The 19,841-nt window shown below is 46.9% G+C and overlaps 1 long non-coding RNA gene across 1 annotated transcript in view; it reads right to left on the bottom strand.

Annotated features, from left to right (window-relative positions):
• Nucleotides 1-15,556: 15,556 nt before the first annotated feature.
• The window catches only part of LOC113486820, a 164,915-nt gene continuing 160,630 nt past the window's right edge, over nucleotides 15,557-19,841 (bottom strand). The window contains exon 3 of the long non-coding RNA XR_003399660.1: nucleotides 15,557-15,640. This is a non-coding gene — a long non-coding RNA (uncharacterized LOC113486820). The remainder of the gene's footprint in view (nucleotides 15,641-19,841) is intronic.

Genomic DNA, 19,841 nt, shown 5'->3' with positions numbered 1-19,841 from the left:
AGCTCTGACTGTCTGGGTAACGGCTCTGACAAGGGACAGCCCAGCTGTGCTGGCAGCAGGAGGACGCCCCGTCCTCAGCACAGCTGATGCGCTGCAAATCTTTTGGTTCAAACCCCACAAGCAACATTCGTGACATTTTGGACAAGAATTAATCAGAGATGGCTCAGTTATCACTGACTTTACCTTGGGGCAAGGGAAATGGGCTGGGTGACCTCTGAGGGTCACTCCCCATCTTATAGTTCAGAATTCTTCATGCCTCCAAGGCGGTGGAGGATTTTAGCTCTGGCCCCTGCAGCCCCTCTTGGCATCCTCTCCTCCTGGCTACCTGCTGCACAGGGCAGGGAAAAACAATCTCGTTCTGCTTGTGATAGTTCTCAGAAACACGCACAGTCTCACTGAGTCTGGAATGAAACATCCTCTCCAATTTGAAGATTCTTGCTCTCCGACATTTGCAGTAATATATCTTTTTTTTTTTTCCTTTTGTTTTTAAGGGGTTAGTTGCTGGCACTCTTTGTTTCCACTTTTTTTTTTCCTTTAAAGCAAAATAAATCCAAGGAAAGCAGGTTTTCTTTTTCTGTTGAGCAATCCCACAGTGAAGGGTGGGCTGAGGACAACCAAGACTGGAGGTTACCGAAGCCTTTCAGCACGTGTTGAGCAGATGTCTGTTCAGTGCTGAGGGTTTCCTCCCCGGACACTATTTGCTCTCCCCACTTTCACACTCTGCCACGAGACATCTTCCAGAACAGGTTTTCACAGTCCCTCAAGTGCCACCCTCCTTCTCCATGTCCTGAAAGGGGGAAAACACGGAGGATTTTTCTGGTGGGCTGCCCTTAGTAAGCCCCACTTGGAGTAGGATGGGAAGAGATCAGCCTTTCCTTGGTGTAAATCAGTGCAATTTGGTCAAATTCACGGGACCGCAGCAGTTTGGATAAGAAGAGAGTTCAAGCCTAGATTCCACTCTTGCACCCAGGGTCAGACTTTGGTCCTTCTTCATTACAGCACTAATTAGACAGGGTTGTTAAGGAAAGGTGATGGGGGGGGGAGAATTGGAAATTTGTCACTGATCTCATTCTTGTGAGGACACAGAGCAGGACAAAGATGGACAGAAATCCCCATTAGATGACTAATTTAGCTCCTTGAGCAGATTTTAGCCTTTGGCCCTGGAGCCAGAAGAAGTACTTATTGCTTCTGGGTTTGCCATGCTTGGCTGATTATTGGTTAATTGAAGCTTTTCACTGAAAGGCCTGGAAACGCCAGCTAACCTGGAGGAATGTGTCTTATGGCCTGGAGTCATCCTTGCCAGCTCTGCCTCCCTCCTGCTTCACCCAGCAGCTAAAATGAGCTGAAAACCAGCTGGGGGAAAGGCTCCAGGCCACAGCCAGGCAGAGGAGCAGGGAGCTGGGTGAGGGGGGGAGGAGGAGGAAGGGAGACTTCAAAGGCTGGTGTCAGTGGGATGCTCTGTCCCTTCTGCTCACTGTGCCTGGAACCATCCGGCTGGGCACAGCCAGAAAGCCCTACTCAATTAGCAGACTTTAATCAGAGCACTAAATGAGGCCACCGACTCCCCCAGCACAGGTCCAGAATCGCACACAGGCGAGCGATGGCCCCATTGGGGTCTGGTGGGACCAGCTGCCACGTTCACTCAGCCCCTAAAACCACCTTCCAAATCATGCAAAACCTCGTGTTTATCCTCCCTCTCCTTTCCCTGCAGGTCAATAATACACAGTTGCTATCCTGAAGTGTTTTGGGAGGCTTTGCTGAACCCTACAAGAAAAAAAAAACCAACAAACCCAAACCTCTTCCTCTCCTTTCTGTAGGAAATCTACAGAAATGGCTGGTTACAATTTACTGGAGTTCAGCTACAGACCCCTGTGCCTTCCCTTCCTTTGCCTCCTAAATCAGTCAGATGCTGAGAGTGATTCTTGCTGCAGTGGCAGAAACGCATTACACGTTGGGTGATGTCCAGAGTAAGAAGCATTTTCCTCCTTTACTGCACTAATCGAGAGGTTTATAGGCATACAAAAAAATATTCCATAGCTCTTAGGGCTTCCTACAGTGTTGCACACCTTGAAGCTCTACTTTCTGAAAACACTGAATCATGCCGTGACTCACTGCAAAATGGGGATTGGGGTGTGGAAGCACGGGAAGAGGACAGCTCTCCTTTCCCAGACTAGTTCACCCACGATCAAGTGGGGCTTTGCCTTGAGGGGATCCAGCAGAGCTTTTTTTTTTTTTTGTCTTGTCTTTTGTCTTGTCTGAGACATTCCAAACCCTTCACATCCAGCCCTAGATGTGCTCAGTCCCATGTGTCCCTCAAACGAGGCTCCTAAGCATCTGCACATGGGCCATTTCCTCTACACCCACGGCTAGTGAGTGCAAGCAGTGGCTTGCCTTTTTTTTTTAAACTCAAAAACTGACCAGCTATATTAATTGGTGATGTCAGCCTTGAGCAGTGTTACACGTTTAGAGGCAAGTTGAAAAAAGCCAACTTCTGTGAGAAAACAAACGCAGTGTGATAATTTTCACACCAGAACAAAAAGCAACAGGCTGCATCCAGTGCAGGGGGGGCAGCAGGTCGGGGGAGGGAGGGGATCCTCCCCCTCTACTCCTCTCTGGTGAAACCCCCCCTGCACTGCTGGGTCCAGCTCTGGGGCCTCCAACAGCAGAAGGACACGGACCTGCTCGAGCGGGGCCAGGGGAGGCCATGGAGATGCTGGGGGGGCTGGAGCACCCCCCTGTGAGGACAGGCTGGGAGAGTTGGGGGGTTCAGCTGGAGAAGAGAAGGCTCCGGGGAGACCTTAGAGCGGCCCCCCAGGGCTGAAAGGGGCTGCGGGAAAGGGAGAGGGACTCATCATCAGGGGGTGTGGGGGTAGGATGAGGGGGAACAGGTTTAGATGAGATCTAAGGCAGAAATTCCTCCCTGTGAGGGCGGTGAGGCCCTGGCACAGGTTTCCCAGAGAAGCTGTGGCTGCCCCCTCCCTGGCAGGGTTCAAGGCCAGGTTGGACGGGGCTTTGGGCAACCTGGGCTGGTGGAAGGTGGCCCTGCCCATGATCTTTAAGGTCCCTTCCACCCCAAACCATTCTATGAACCCTCTGAGCTTGCACACCCAATGCTCCTCAGTAGTCTTCACCTTTGTGAGCCTTGAACCTGGAATTCAGATCTTGGGATCACTATAAGTAATCACGAAGACCAGAAATAAGTCTTATTTTTATGGGGAAAGTCAAAAATGTTTCCATTATTGCTTACCTTCAGAGCAGAGACTTCCAATCATAACATTGCTTGTTGGGAGCTCGCAATCAATACCAAGTGCTGGAAATAAGGATGCTCCTCCCTCTTCTTCACTGTGGTTCAACGTGGATCCCTGCATCTAAACCTTTAGCAGGTACCTTGTAACAAAGTCGTCTTACAAGAAAAAAAGCTCTGCTCCACAGGCTCACGATGTAATTTTTTTAGCCTGATTAGCGTGGTTTGTTTTTTTTTTTTTCACCAGTGTAACTGGATTTCATCCCTACACAGCACTGCCCAGTTAGAAGTGGGTTGCAAAAATACCTACTTTTGCCAAGATTCTAAACACCATTTTTATAGGTAGAATATGCAATCCAGACCCTCAGCTGGTGGAATTTGGCATTGCTCCACCAGAGCCAGTGCAGGGACACTGATTTACACCAGGGCGGGAGCCAGCCCATGAATCTTTTTTTAGCCTATTTGGTTATCTCAGTCTTAATCATAGTGATTGGCTTGTTTTAACCCTGCTGTAGGAACAGAGCAGGTTTGGAGCATCGAGAGCAATTAATCTGCCTCTCCATAGAGCCCCATCACCATTTCAGGGACTCTGAGGATACTTTCAATTCCTGTTTGCAGAGGGACGATGCCACCAAAAACACCGGAGCTGGAAATCCCATCCTTGTTCTTCTGCTTCTTTCCTGAACTTGCTGCTCTCCCTCCTCTGCAGGCAATAAGGAAAAGGATGAAGATGGGTAAAAACGTGCTTTCCTTTTTACGCAGAGACTCCACAGTATTTCAGGAAATAATGATCTCAGTAAAATCCAGACCTCACTGAATTGATGGACAGCCTCAGAAACAGGCAGGGAGGTGCCAGAGTCAGAATCCTAGAGAGAATAAGGCCTTCAATTACCACAGTGATATAATTAATTAATTTATGACTGTAGCCAGACAGCAGCGACAGCAATATTAACTGACTTCACTGCAATCTACGCTGCTGACTAATGCTCATATCAACACCTACAGCAACCAACCAGCCACCAGGCCCTTTGCTGGCTGAGATTTAGCTTGATTTCTCTAGAGAGAACCTTTCCAGATCATTTGAACTAATTGAGGTAATGGAGAAATTGTTCTCATGCCAAAACACTTTTTTTTTTTCCCTCCCCCTCTTCTTTTGGTAAGATGATAATATTTAGAAAGCTTCTGGCTACTACTTAAAGGAGCAGGGCAGTGTCTTTAGGAGCAGCTCATAACCTTGGCACTACACCTCCCCGGGGTGCCGGGAGCCAAACTGCACCCCATCTTCTGCTAAAGCAACTGGGAACACCCCTTCTGGGGGAGCATGTTGCACGCTAATTGCAGCGATTATCAGCAACCAGCATTTACAGCCTCTCCGGACACGGAGGCCGAGGGCAGCAGCAATGTGGTTTCGATCAGGGCTGCTGGAGGGGGAAGGGGGGGTTCTTCTGCCCTTCGCCCCTCGAGACAGGGGCTCACCCCTCCCCACCAGTGCTCGCACCGCCTGGGCTGAGGGATGTTCTTCAGGTGCATCTTTAGGCACCTCAACACCTTGTCCTTAATCAGTGCCTCAGTTTACCAGGCTGGTTCTCCTTAGACTCAGCTGGTTACCGCAACTCAGCAGCTGTTTGCTGGGGTACCACTAACGTGGCACATTTAACCAGGTCAGTCTGAAGCTCCCTGAGGTTCCCACATTACCCCAGGCTTCATCACCAGTTCCGTAACTCCCAACACATCAAGAATAGGCTGTTGTGGGACGGTTACGCTGAATGGAATCTTAAAGATCCATCTGCATCTACAACTGCTGCTGCACAAAAACTACCCAGGTAGGTCCTACCCAAATTTGGGATCTCAGCAGGACAAGAACTTTTGGAAAACATGTTGCCTCTTGCAAGTTAGGTAATACAGGAATCATTGCCAGGCAATCTGGATTGATCAAGGTTAACAGATTGCTCCCAGCAGCAACCTCAGCCCGTGGAGAAACGCTCCATAAGCGAGCTCCCTGCGTGTCCCAGCCAGAGAGCTCGGATGCTTGGGGAGAGAGGAGGGAAATCTAGAAAAAAACCCAAAAAACAACAAACCAGCGAGCAGAGAGTGCTGGGACAGCAAGCTTCCCATCGGAGCAGATCCCCCAGTCCAGACAGGCAGCAGCAGGAAGAGCTGCCTAGAAAATACAGCTGGGAGTTCAAAGGAGGGAAATCTTTTCACGCTGTCTATAAGGGAATTCAGCCTGAAGTCTCCAGGAGAAATGCTGGGATGGAAGGCAAAGCCACTGGTGGGGGATGTACCCCACTCTGCCCCAGGCAGCACCGTCCTTCCCGACCTCTGCCTTCAACTGTGTGGGCTTGTGGAGTTAGAGGACGGAAATCCAGCACTGGGTGGGCCAGTCCAGGTTTTAATTTTTTTTTTTTTTTTTCCTGTAGCACAGGTATCAAATACTCATTTTCATGTTTCATAGCTTTTTCTTAAAGCACATTTTTGATTTGTGTCAAAAGACACAGCAACCCCCCCAGATGAAGCTGCTGCCTCTGAGTGTACATGCGTGGATGGTTGAGAGGGAGATTAAGCCTAATCTCTGCTGAGCCAGCTTCCCCCAGTCCATCTCCTGTAACCTGCCTGCTCACTGGGTACCTTATTAAAAATTGCACTGACTGTAATGGACAACATTTCAAGGGGTGAGGAAAGAAAGAAAAAAAATAAAAATCAGCCAAATGCCATCAGTCCCGCTCTTTTGCTCCAAGTGAATGTTAATTCCACAGGAGTGCCACAACTAGCATTAATCATACCAGAGTGTCTAGAGGCCTCTAGTGTCCAGAAACTACAAGAACCAGGCCAGCAGCTCCGCACAGGCAGAGACGCTCCTGTTCTAGAGCCACGCTGAAAGAACCAGGACTAGCAGGATGGGGCAGGGGGGGGCTGAGAGAGGCAGCACTGTCAGCAGGAGCCTGGCTGAACCTCATTGCTTTGCTACAATAGATAGGTTACCTAGGGAAAAAAAAAAAAAAAAAAACAAATCATTCGATACCCAGAAAGCTCTAACACACGGATGCCAACCGAGCCGGCTGTGCTCCATTCCTGCGTGGGTGATCTGTGCAGCTCACCGGATCATGCAAGTACTTGCAATCAGAACAGCATGTGCAGGGACAGTATATGCAAAAACCACCGAACCAGCACATGCTTGCTGTTACCCACTAACATAAAAGGCAAGAGAAATCCTTGCTTTGGTCGTATAGGTGTCCCCAGACACTTGGATTTCCCCAGCTGGAGGCCTTTGACACCAAGAAGAATGGAGAGAAGGCGGCAGAACCATCCCCAGACAAGTGCTTCCACCTGGGGAATGGGGAGGAATTGGGAAATGAGGGGGTTTTGTTCCCCATGCCAATACCCTGGCTGTCAAAAACATCCGTTACAGGAGACAGGGGCAGCAGAGGTGCCCTCTCCTCCCACCTGCCCATCCCAACAAATTGTGCTCCCCCTTCTCCGCTGGTCCCACATGGAAATGCAAATAATCAGAGGCCACTTTCTAAGGAGCAGAAAAGGCTCCTGCTTTGCCAGTAAGTCAGAATAATGTGAATTTAAAAGAGACTGTGGGGGAGGGGGAATCTAACAACTTATTGTTTTCCAGAACCGCTTCAATTAGCAAACATCCCATAAGAGGGGAGAGAGAAAAGAAATTTCATGCACTGACACAGCCCCAGTCAGCAGCAAACACTCCCAGCTCCCGCAAGGAAAAAAACAAAAAAACAAAAAAACAAACCACCCCAAACCTTCATCTCCCCTCGATCACTCTTGGCATTACATCACGCCAAGTGCATCCTGGGCAATATTGTTATGCTAATAAAGCTGCCCATGAGACTGGATTCTCCTGCACCGGGAGAGACATTCCCACCAGGTCCTGGCACTCCAGCTTATTCAAACCAGGCTGAATTGCCTCCAGAGAATAAAAGCTGCAGGCTTAATTAACTATCCCTCCCAGTTCCCAATCCCAGCTCGATTGTTGTGCTGGCTGGTCTGGTTGCCAAAGAGCCTGTGCCAGGGCGCCCGATACCGGGGCTGGCCTCGGGACCGGGGCTGCTGGACCACAGCGGAGCTGAGGCTCTTCTTGTTTTATTTATTGCCATTGTGGTGCTGCGGGTGTTGCTTTTCCGTGCCAGTGGCTTGCAATGCTCAAATCAGTCATGGAAAAACTCAGGACCCTTGTTGCCAGTTTTATTCCCCCTTCCTTGTTTTCACTATTAGGTGCCTGTCTTTTCCGGTTTGGATCTCTTTTAAGAGCTTTTATGGGTCTGGACAAAAAAGAGCCAGCTTTTACATCCAACAGCATCTTTAATAGATTTTACTAGCTGCCTGTGCTACTGATTTTGGAAAAAAAGAGCTGCATGCTTTAAGGCAGAAAAGCAGAGAAGTACCATCTGGCCTTCCCTGACCCTCTCCCCAGCCCTCCTAGAAAGGAAAAGCAAGCAGGAGCCTGGCAGGCGATGCAGACAAGCGACCGAGCAGCACAGCCAGGGCAGCCCTGAGGTTTGGGAGGGAGGAATCCACCCGCTTTCAAGACAGCAAACTGAGCATGGGGAGAGGCAGCCCGCGCTGGGACCCTCTGGGCAAAGACCCCTCCAGCAGCTCAGGGAAGCAGTTAGAGTTCTGCAGGGTCCTCCTGGGGAGGGGATGGAGCCGAGGCTTGGGCACATCTCCCCGGGAAGGGTGGGAATAGAGGGGGAGCAGCTGCTGAGATTTGGGGCTTTTTCTGCTGTCAAGGCAGGTGAGGGCTCAGCACTAGGGAGCAAGGCAAAGCATAAATGGAAAGACTGCTTCCACCTCAAGCAGCTAGTCTAAGGAAGCACGACAGGGCAGATTTTTGACATTATTACAACAGCAACTCCACCTCCGTGGGCTGAGCGTGTCCCCAAGCAGTCCCCGCTTTTTCCCAGGGGCAGACTCCACCCTGGGAGCAGAGGGAAAGTTCTCAGCCACAGCCTGTCCGTGCTGGACTCAAGGGACTCTTGCATTTGGCATAACGCACAAGAAACCGAGCTGCTTGCAGCGAGGACTTGGCTCACGCTGAGCCCAGCCTTGCTGCTGAGCTGTGTGATGCCCACAGCAGCTCCCGTCCCAGAGCCGCCTGCAAACCCACATGCAGACATACCCCCAACTCGGGGGGTGCAAGGGAGGAAGGAGAACAGCAGGGATAGTGGCTTTGGGGGAGTTCACAGCAGGGCGAGGGTCCTGGGATTGGAAGATGCCACATCCTGGGGGGATGAACCTCTCACATCTGCACAGCTGGGGCCCTGCCCCTCCAGTTAGTCAGCAATTAATGCTGGGGAGGGCACTTAATGGTGCTGTATATTAGCTTATCTCAGATGGCAGATCAAGGAGGAGACCACTTTAACCACGAAGCTGGTTTATCTCTTAGGGTGAAGTGGAGTATTTCTTCCTCTGTCCCCTGCCCCTGTGATTTATACTGACCTGACATTTGCATTTACACCAGTAAACCAGGTTCTGACAAGAATCTCATTAACTGCTGCAATAAATCAGTTCCTCTGACAAGTATCTTTTTCCTGCCTTGGGAAATGATAGATGTACACCTATCCTGGGACTTATGCACATGCATGTGCACACGCTAACACACACTTTTAAAAAACAAAACAAAAAACCTTGGCCCAACATCCCAAGGCTTTCCAGGGATGAAATACTAGTCGTGCTCAACAGCAGGAGAAAAAAAAAAATGCAATTTAAGAGTTGTAGAGAAGGGATAAGAGAAGCACTCGATATGAAATGAGATGGGTCACCTGCCAGAGAGGTCCAGGGGCCTCTTCCAGACCACAGAAGCTCCCGAGGCAGTGGGCTATCACACCCACCACACTCAAATTGTGTGGAAGCTGGGACAGGGCAGGAGCCAGATGGTATATGGATATGTGTATTTATTAAAAAAAAAAAAAAAAAAAGCTAGAACTAAAGCTTTTGGAGATTACATTCAGAAAGTACACAGATGTTAAAATGAGAAAGAAAAGCCAGTTAAAGTTGGTTAAAGTACAAAATTAAAAGAAAATAAACAGTTTAGAAGCAGCAGCTACAGCCATCACAGGAGAATAACTCCATCTTCAAATCCTTGCCGATGCTATTTCAAAGACAAAGTGTGAAAGAGCCTGATTAAGGGGAAATTATTATTAAGGGTAAAAGAACAGAAATACACAAAAAAGCCCCAAACCCTCCTCACCACTTACCAGCTGTAGCCTAAAACTAAGGACTTGTTCTAGTTCAAGTAGCTCTATGGCAGGTTCTTGAAGCAGGCTGGATGTGCCCAGAGCTCCCACAGGAGCCCAGCAAATCCACATTTCTCTCTAAAAAATCTCTGCAAACCCACAGCTGCTACACGTGGCTTTATTTATACAAACGAGCATTTCCTGCAAGGCACTGGCTCACCTGCGTTTAGGTATCCAGTAAATAACTAGCACCTTCATCGCCTTGAGGAGGTACTTCTACAACATTAACTTCACTGGTGAAATCAAGCAGCTCAGCTGGAACGAGCATTTCCAAGGGCTCCTGGCCCTGGTAGCGAAGGCTCTAATCCCACTCTCAATTATAAATTGCTACAGATCGAGCCTTTGCCCGATATAAACATTTGGCTCATGGTTTCCCTTTATAAAAGCTGTTGGATGGTGAAAGACAAGAATGGGTATTAATTCTGTCTATATATCGAGCCGTAAAGTCTGGGAGGGTGTAGGCTCTCCCTCTAGGAGATTACCAAAGACAGTGGGGACAAGAAACCTCCCTGTGGAACCCAAGACATGGATGGATCATGTCCCATATCTTTTCACTTGCCAATCACATGCCTCCTGACTAAATGAAAAGGTCATTTCCCCATTTTGCCATAACAATGTGGTCTAAAAATAAACTCTCGCCTTAAAAAATATCTCCGCTGGCCTTAAAGAGAGAGAGGGGGAAAAAAAGAGGAAAAAAAAATGAGAGAGGGAGAGGAGAAGAAAAAAAAAAAAGTCGTAAGTTGTGCTGTTCTTCTTGCCAACATCCACAATCCCTCTTCCAAATAACCTCTCATTTACATTCATGTTTATTTAGTTTTCATGGCTGTCTGGAAGTCAGAAGTTTTTTTCCCCCCTTCTTGTCTAAGACAAAGATGCAGAGAGGTAGAGAAATGTAACCTCCATTAGTCAAACACATCACCACGACCAACCACCATGGTCGGTTCTCTGACTGACCAAACAACCACCTCGCATGTGCTGAGGGCTCATGTACAGGGAAGGTGTTTGAAAAATGAGTCGATAAAAAAACAAACAAACAAACAAACCAAACAAAACAAAGGAAGAGGGATATGCATGAGAAACAGCCCTTCCAGCTCCCTCCTAACATCCGTAGCAATGTTTCTGAGCTTTTCTAACCTGGCCTTGCTTTGTGGAAGGTGATATTTCCCCTGAAAAGCTCTGCATTGGTTTCATTAGATTTCCTTGAATACATTATTTTATTTGCCTTTATTAACTACATTGCAATTGTGCTAAATATCTCAGGGAGTCATTGGAGCTGGATTATACATTAACACAGGCTCTGGAAGTGTTCTAAAGGCACATGCAGAACTCATGCTTCTCAACAGAAAAGCTTCACGTAGTGTTTAGAAGGACAAACTGCATTCTTTGAGGATCCAGAAAGGCTAAAACACAGAATACCATTTACTTTTGAGACCAGCAAAATCAGCACCGGAGTGGGAAATGGAGTGGATGTAATTAAATATTGAATAGCTTATTGATGTTCTTTCCTGGTATTTAAATCACACCCCATGTGGCTCTCATTACCCAAACACGCTTAACTTTGATCACGCGAGGACTCTGAAGTGGAAGTTGTCCACGTGTAGGCAAAGCTTCAGTGCCACGTTCATGGGATCAGGTCATGTCTAACTTGCTGCACCCTATTTTCTTTTTCTGGAAGAAGGTGCTGATTTATGTGGTCTAAGAGATGATCTCCCAAAGCCTTTTATTAATCTTTCCAGGGAAGGTGCAAAAAAATCTTCAGAAGCGCATGGGTGACAGGGGCTGGACGTGGTCGTAGCCGGTAGGTGACACCTGTAGGACAGCTCACGGATGGGAGCGGGTCAGTGTGCTCTGCAAAGCCTTAGTGGTCCTTCCGAGAGCACCTCCTGTGCTGAGCTGCTGGGCAGGAAGAGTGGAGCAATGTGTTTCTATCCATACCAGTTATTTTTAAGCTTTCGTAATTCTTCTTTCGGACCACACGATGGACCGAAACCGCGAAGCACAGTCAGAACCTGTCGTTGTAATCCTGGGGCATCAAATCTGGGCCTTGATTTATCCTTTAACACTGGCCCAGGCGTAAAGAGGGCAGACTTGACTGTTTTGGGATGCCAAACACACAGGCAGTTTCTGGACTTTTTAGGAAACTCCTTCCTTCGATGTCTTTAAGCTCCATCTGGCTGTGTCAGCTTGGGCAGTCGAGAAGTATTTTGGTTATCACTACCTACCTCTTTAAGGATTTTCTATGTAAGAGTTTATTTTTCTTTGGATAGCTGAAACGGTATAATTTCCCTGATGTGGGTGAAGCTCTACTAATATAAAAACACTTATATTCGTATGGCTTATTCCTGCATGAGAAAAGGGAATGAGCTTAGATGGTATAAGGCACCCTTATGCTGTCCGCACTACAGGATATGCTGCTCTAACCGTATGGGTAAAATATCACAGCTTTAGCCAACATAATTACACCAGAACAAAAGATACTGTGTGTAGACCAGAGCTACATGTGCCACTTCCTAATACTTTCATATGCCACTTTTGGCCACTGTTGTACCCAAATTAAAACGCTTCGTTCAGTCGGGTCCTTGTCAGATCCCAAGCAGCGGGGGAAAAAACTGGCCAGTTTTTGTGGGTGAACTGATATTTCTGACACGGAAAGGCAGAGGCAGGGCAGTTGGCCCAAGGCAGTCCCTTCGTTGGAGGAAAGCGTCTTCCTCTCATTTTGCTGGCTGATGAATTTTTGAACTAGGACTCTGCTCAAGAGAGAGATTGAGAGTAGAAAGGGAGAGGTGGCACAGGACAAGAAAGCCAACCCATCTGAAAATGTGGATAATTTTTTGTTCTTTCTGGGGCTAGTTCTTCTTTGCCTGACATGTTGCATGTCAACCACCATGTCAGCCATCACGGAAAAGAGAGTTTTTCTTTGAATAAACATCCGAGAGCCACTGCAAGGGGGAAAAGGCCATGAGAGATGGGAAGAGGAAGAAGACCTGCCTGCTCTGCTCCTCCATGGGTGGCAAACTCAGAATGGCTGGCACCGCTGAAGGGCTTTGTCTTTCCAGGAGAGGACAGAGGTCAATTTAGCATAAATCTCTGCAAACTCGGGAATGAAGTGGCTCCATCAGACTCACCATGTGCTTTTGGACGGTGCAGAATTTCTTGGGATGTCTCTCCCTGTGTCTTAGTTCAATCTCTTCAAAATGGAGACAGTAGTTAAGTGAATTGCTTGGATTTTGGCCAAACAGGCCAAAATACACTGAACCCATCTAATCACGGAAGTTAAGTAGCCTTAGGCCCCTACAGTGATTGGATGAAAGGCCAGGCCAAGCCAAGGGGTCATGGTGGAACATTAAACCAAATAAATCAAACCAGCTGGGAGACTCCATTTGCTCTCAGTGTTACTTCTGAGCTGACGGATAGGGAGAAAAAAGAAAGTTCATTCGCTTGCTCGCTGGAAATGACAGCTGCTCAGCCATCTGAGGGGGAGAGGGAGCAGGAACATCAACTGCTACTATCAATCAGTCGGTCCCAGGGTGGGAAGAAGGCTGGAAAAAAACGTATCGTGCCCTAAGAGATGGAAAAAGAGGAACTTAGGGAATGGTGGTGTGTTGTGTCCGTACCGCAGTGGTTGGGGACTGACAAGGCTTTCCTCAGCCTCTCCTGTAGCACCAAGCCTAACGTGATGCCACAAGCGCTGAGTGTTTGAGAGCTGTCAGCCCGGCTGTAATGGGAGGGCCTGAAGGACACTCTCTGAAGACAGCCTCTGGAAGTGTGTAAAGCGCTCAGGGAAGTGTCAGGGAAGAGAAAGGCCTAGCTGGGTATCCATCAGAGCGAAATAAAAGCACCTGAGTGTCTGAGGGCAAGGGCAGAGCAGAAACAATTGCTAAACTGGCTTTTCCTCCCCAGGGTACTGTTCAGTCAATCTCTTGTATTAACAGAGAAGCTGGTTCTGGTAACATGCTCCCGCTGTAGGATGCTCTTAATCCCACAGAGACTTCCATACCATGTGTATGGAGGCGGCCTTGAATACAACGCTGAGTAAAACCCCATCCAGTAAGGACTCACAGAGGGCAGTTGAATAGAATTGAGTTATAATTTCAGTAGGATGGGATATGGAATATTATCTGTTTATGAATACCAAAAAAAAAAAAAAGCGAAACCCTAGAAAAACAAGACCACTGGAAGCGGTTCTGAAGAACCAGACAATGCTTTTGTTGGGAGGGTCGGGTACTGTTTGCATCGTAAAAAATAATCCTGGAAGGACTGCAGTGGAACTGAACCATGCGAGCTGGTAGAGCAGGAACAGCAGGAAATGTTGAGATAGTTCCTTTTCCCAGTCCCAGTTTGTCTGGTTATTTGTCTAAGAGCTGCTGAAATTATTCTTTGAAGATGTGCCTTAGGAGCAGCTTATTATTGTACAGTCTGAGTGAGACAAAGCCATCAAAACCACAGCGCAGAGAAGAGCCCTGTCTTACACGGGCAAAGACATCAGTGCCTCTGCAAGACCCTCAGCGTAAAGTGCCTTGTTGCATTTCTCCTTTAACTCCTCTATATGATGCCGATAGTAACTCGATGTGGAAAGACACCTGTGGCTGAGCAAGCCAGGGCACTTCATGCTGACAGAATCATTCAGATTTGGTATTTTTTTCACCATGACAGAGCCGTGGCTACGTTACTCGACTAGCTAGACCTGAGGGCTGACCTAGTTTGGAAGCTCTTGATGAATACAACCACCCGTGTTTCTTTTGTCACGGTCTTTTTGCTTTCTATTGAAGCTCTTCCCCTGTAAGTCCAGCCTTCCTGTATATTATTCACCTCCACTGTGTATTTTTGATACTTCTTTGCACGATGCCCTTCAAATTTGAAATGGTCCCTTTGATTTCCGTTGCCTCTGCCTCCCTGCCTCTTGCACCTCTAACACCTTTCTCCCGTTCTGCCTCTTCTAAGCTGGGCAAAATAAAGGGTGGCACGTGTTTGCCTCTCTGCGGGAGTGTCACCGAGCCTGCACGGGGACAGCAGCAGCCTCTCACTTGAGCTTTCAGATGTGATGGCATGTAGACCCACTGGGGATACGCTCACCCTGCAAGCACGCATCAAACCCCGAACGTGCACCTCTCGGCTGTCGTCGTCCCCTGGTAGTACTTCTTGCAATCTCTCCTCAGTTTTGCGGAGTGTGTTTTTGGGGTTATACTATCACGATACGCATAAAAGAGAATCGCCATCACCGTCAGGTTGTTGCACGCACTGCACGAAGCACGTCCAGCAGTGTATGAAGGAGGGGAAAAAAAAAATAAAATAAAATTTCTGTGTTAGCACACACTTCAAAAATTATGTCAGGCCCACCAAGAAAAAGTAAGTCTAGTCCATGTGGAGGCATAGATAGAGAAAAGTAACCCAGGCTGAGAATTTGGTAAGATATTCATGCGTCAGATTTACAAATTGTTTTGGTTTCTATGTCACGTACCTAATTGTTCGATCACACATAGGAGCAGAGAAAAATACGAACGCAGCATTTGCCTTGCCTACTACTGTGAGGATCTCGAGTGCAGAGTAATTAGACTTGGACTCCCCAAGTGTGGAATTAACAGTATGTTTGGGTTAAACTCTTAAGACAAATCATAGCCGGGACTTGTCTCAGCTTCCCTCTGCCCCCACAGTGTAACCAGGCTCTGCGTCTGAGAATATTTTGGTCTCCAGTTCTGTTATTCTATCACTTCTTATTATTAGAAGTTTTTCTCATATCCCGATTGGTAGAAAATGTCATCATCGATTGCCAAGAATAACCTAATATTGTTTAAAAACATTATTGCTGGGGCTGACCCAGGGCATGTCGTGCTGTGAGCGGAGTAGACTTGGAATCACAAACTCCTTTCAGCTTATGGAAGCAACAAGGGCCGATGTGTTTCATGTGCTTTCTGAGGGCAAGCTGGAGAAGGAGGTTACACCCGCTTCACACTGGCACTTCCTGCCAGTCAGCAAAGCAGCAGTGTCCTGCGATGGCAGATGTTCTTCTTCCCCTAGGTGAGGACAGAAAGGCGAAACAGAAAGTACAAACCGGAGGGCGACGGAGCTATTCACACTCCTGCTTCGCCTCATGCGTCATTGTCTCCATCACAGGCGGCTCTTGCGGAGGGCTGGCAAACTCCTTTTCAAAGAAAATAAAAGCATCTCACAACATTTGCGTAAAACTTGAACCACATCTTTAGGGATTTCGAGAAGGACTGGATCGCATTAGAAAAAGTTTTGCCGTTATATTTCCCCCTCATCTCCAGTTACTTCCTGCCTCTTGCGTAGCTCTGGACCAGCCTCGTGCTTTCTAGGATAGGAAACATCGGAAGGGTTAGTGCTGCTCAACAAGGCTTGCACCAGCTGTTTCTGATGGGGCCACCCGATGCTAGGTGTTAATCCCCAAGAATTCAACCCCTTCCTGGTGGTTTTTCATGGTGACCAAGGATGACACAGGACAGGATGAAAGTGCTGTAATTATTGTGTTTTACATGCCTGACTGGTGGCACAGAGAGATGCAGTGGTTTGCCCAAATCCACAGTAAAACAGTGGCAGAGCCAGAAGCCTGAAGAATGAGCCTTGTATTTGATCCAAAATACCCTCCTACTGCCAATTCAAGAGGGTAGCAAGACGTTTAAACCACTTGGAGGGGAAGGGGGGATGCAATCACGTCCATGCTCGGGCTAAAGGTGAAGTTGCTGTCTCTGAACTCCTGCTAGTTGACCCTCCAGAGGGGCTGGTCTCTCTCCACAGGCTACTGAGTGAGCCCAACATAATACTGCTCTTAGCTCTTAGTTTACATAAGAGCAGCCCTCTCCACCCTTCCCTTGCCCCATTATAGCTATTGAAAACCTTATGTGTAAACAAACTACCACAAGACAATTTATTTCACCATTTCCAGTAATCTCTTTTTTTTTTTTTTTTTTTTTTTTTTTTTTTTTTTTGCCTTCTTCATATCTGTGGTCCAGCTATAAAGGATCCAACACGCATTTGGAAAGTTGAATATTCTGTGATTCATCCATGCCGATTTTACGGCAGATTAATGTGCTGTTATAGTGAGAAGCCATAAATAATTAGGTGCTTGTTGATTTATTTGTTGCCGTTAATATCTGTTCACAATTCAGGCTCTCTTTTTTAATTTTTTTTTTATTTTGGTGTCTGTGAATTGTTCATAACTGACTCTGGTTTTGTTACAACAGTCATTTTTTTTTAATAGATGTTTGACTGACAAACTGGAAGAAACATCTCCAGATTGCCCGTGATCTGTACAATTTGATCATTTGCTGCTTCCTATTGTCAGTGTCTGGTGACCACCTGATTCACAGGGCGCTATTTCTGTTCTGGTCTGCATGGTTAATACTTTTTGGAACAAAATTTTGTTATTATTTTTTTTCGTATGTCTTTGAAATGTGTTTATGACCCTCACACACACAAAAAAAAAAACCCCAAAACCCAACACCCCAAACCAACAACCCAACAAAACAAAGAAAGGCAAAAATTCTTAGTGCAATAAAGAAATAATGGCTATGAGAGGAAAGAAAAGGAAAAATAAGACAATGTGGTTACTCAGGGTGTTGCCACTTCACCTCGACTTTGCCATTTCACCCTTAATCTAATTTAGTTTGCCTTTTAGGCTCAGCCTTTTCCATTAATCCGTTTGTAGTTAACCCCTTGCACAGCGAACCTCCCCGCTCTGCTGGCTGCAGAACCGTCCTCACTGCACAAATGGCGAACGTCAGCGGTGAGTCACAGAGGTGGATTTCTCCACAGCTGAGCAATGGGCATGATAGAAATCTGATTCTTGCGTTTGAATAATCCTACAGTTTGGGGTCTGAGAATATTCTCATGATTAAAACACTTGCAACAGGCGATCGTGGTGTTAGTCAGCATATTCATTGTTCTCTTCGTTAGTTTGGTTGTGTACATTATGTTGCAAGCAAGCAAATTCACACCTGGTTTGTCATCTGAGTGTAGCAATTTGTAAAATTCTTATAAAGTTTTATTTAACATATGTCAGGATACAAAATATTTTGGAGCCAGTGATTTTGCATCACTTAAGAAAAGATGGCCGACGAAGACAGCAATTAACTCCTACAAATAAATTACAGGATAGCAATAGCTACAGCAAATCATTCGTCATCTGAGATGATGCTGAGACAGGAAAGAGCAGAAAAAGAGAGTCAGGCCAAGGCTGGGAATTACAAAACATATGGTCAGAGTAAGAGCTGTTTGGGGTAACAGGATAATATCCCCCGGGGTACGCACAAGAATTCATCACTGCAGAGATCCAGCAAAAAGTGATTACGCAGAGCGTTACCGAGCTGCTCTGGAGAGCTCAGACGGGGCGGCCCACGGGACCTTTTCCTACTCGACTGTTTATGATTCCATTAGCTGACGTTGCCAATGCCAATCTGCAGTCATCTTGTTCGAGATCGTGCTGTTTGCAAACCGAACCATATATCAAAAAGGAACAAACCTGGATGCGTGTGTAGTATATAAACAGGAATTCCTTGAATTTGTCGCTTTCCTGCAGAAGCCTGAGATTTAGCGCTGTGGTAGGCCACTCACGCAGCTTCTCATCTTCTGGGACTCGCTGCCAAAGTTGCCACTGGAGAAGACATGTTTAACTGTCTGAAAGAGAGGATACAGCCACATCACTCTTCAAATTCCCCCTGCCAACTGTTCCATGGTCAAACGATGCTATGGAAAAAGAGTCCCTTGCCAGCCCTAGAGGGAAACTTTAATGCTTCTTGCCAGGTGGATGGAAAGAGAATCATGCAGCCAGCACGAACATTATACTTCTGATAGCGATAGAACAAATTCTCGTACTTACTAGGTTTTTTGCACTACCTGTTGATCAGAATTCCTTGCCCGAGGTCTGTCCCTTGACGTTGAAAATTCCAATTGGACACTTGTTGCCAAAACGATTGAGTCAAACAAACAAACAAAAATATTGTGTCGTGCTCTTTGTAGCAGCAGAAAGAAGATCAGTGGGGAAAGCTCCTGGCTAAGTCAAATGTAGTTAAGCGAAAAGACAAATTGTAAAGCAAACTGGAAGAAAACAGAAAGACCTGCAACTGTGTGGATGAAACTGCTTGGAAGAGAGTTACAGAGAGCAAAGGCTGAGGGGAGGTATCATTTTTTTCTTCAGGATCTGATCTCCACTGGAAGGGAACTAATCCTGAGTTACTCCATCAGCCTCAGCGTGTTTCAGCATGGTGTGACTGTGACCGGACTCAGCCATAAGCACTTGGTGGATTAAACAGAAGCTGGAATTGAAGACCAAAGGCCACTAGTTGCTTAGATGCTACTCTGATTACTGATGGATAATGTCTCTCAAAACTGTAGTCTCTGAAGACCAATTTTTAATGAGCTCAGTTGCAAGTTTGGATGATTCCAGGTTATTTCTTGCATGCAGTGGATCAGCCCTAGTAACAAGGCTAATATTCTATCATATTCTCAATTTAGACTGCTGTGTGACAAATGCTGGACCGTACGTATGCTTAATCTTTTCCAGTGTCTGGAAAAAGTTTGACTTTCCTTACGTTCAACACAGTAACCTTAGTGTATGTGGCTTGTTTTTCTCTAGTGATGGACTGAGTGAAACTAAAACTCCCCAGCTACGTGCTGTTCCTTTAGCGAAGGGCCTGGGGTCGATCATGTCCGTGTTCAGGGGGACACAAGTCCTTGCTCAGGATAACTGCAGAACAGAGATCTCTGGTTTTCAGGCATGCCTAAGCTGGGGAAGGAGGGGAGGGGTAGATCCCGGTGCTGTAGGTGAAATAATGCTGGTTTTGCTCACTGTTGTCAACGTTTTGTCTCTGCCTTTGCAAGGACTATAATTCCCATGATTTATACACAACGGCTGTCCCAGTTGGAATGATAATTAAACTAACTGGGCAGGCTACCCGAGCCGTACTCAAGCTGTACAAATGGCACCAGCTGATCCGTAGCTCTGTTTGGGCACCCTCGAGCTTCCCCAAGCTGCGCTGACCTTGTTCCCCTGAGCAGCCTGAGCAAGCAGATGTCTAACAACCACTGGCCTTGCACCAAACACGGATAATAGGAACTGGGCAGTTTTTATAAGAAAACTTTTCTGAAGCCATGGTAGTATCCTGGCAAGCCAAAAATGCAACACAAACTAATCCACAAACAGGCTCCTCGAATCAAAAGAAAACAGGGGCAGATAACAGCATGGGGCTACTTCCTTCAGTGCAAATTGATAATGAAACATTCAAAATAACGCCGCCGTCTCCCTTTAAGCTGATGGATTGCATTTGATTTCTGAAAATGCTGAGAGTAGCATTCTTTGAACAAATATACCGGTGAATATTATTTTC

This window comes from Athene cunicularia, assembly GCF_003259725.1.
Source record: "Athene cunicularia isolate RWA chromosome 18 unlocalized genomic scaffold, athCun1 chr18_part1, whole genome shotgun sequence".
Lineage (NCBI taxonomy): Eukaryota > Metazoa > Chordata > Aves > Strigiformes > Strigidae > Athene > Athene cunicularia.
Note: the sequence above shows the minus strand (reverse complement) of the source record. Positions and strands in the feature narration are given on the sequence as shown.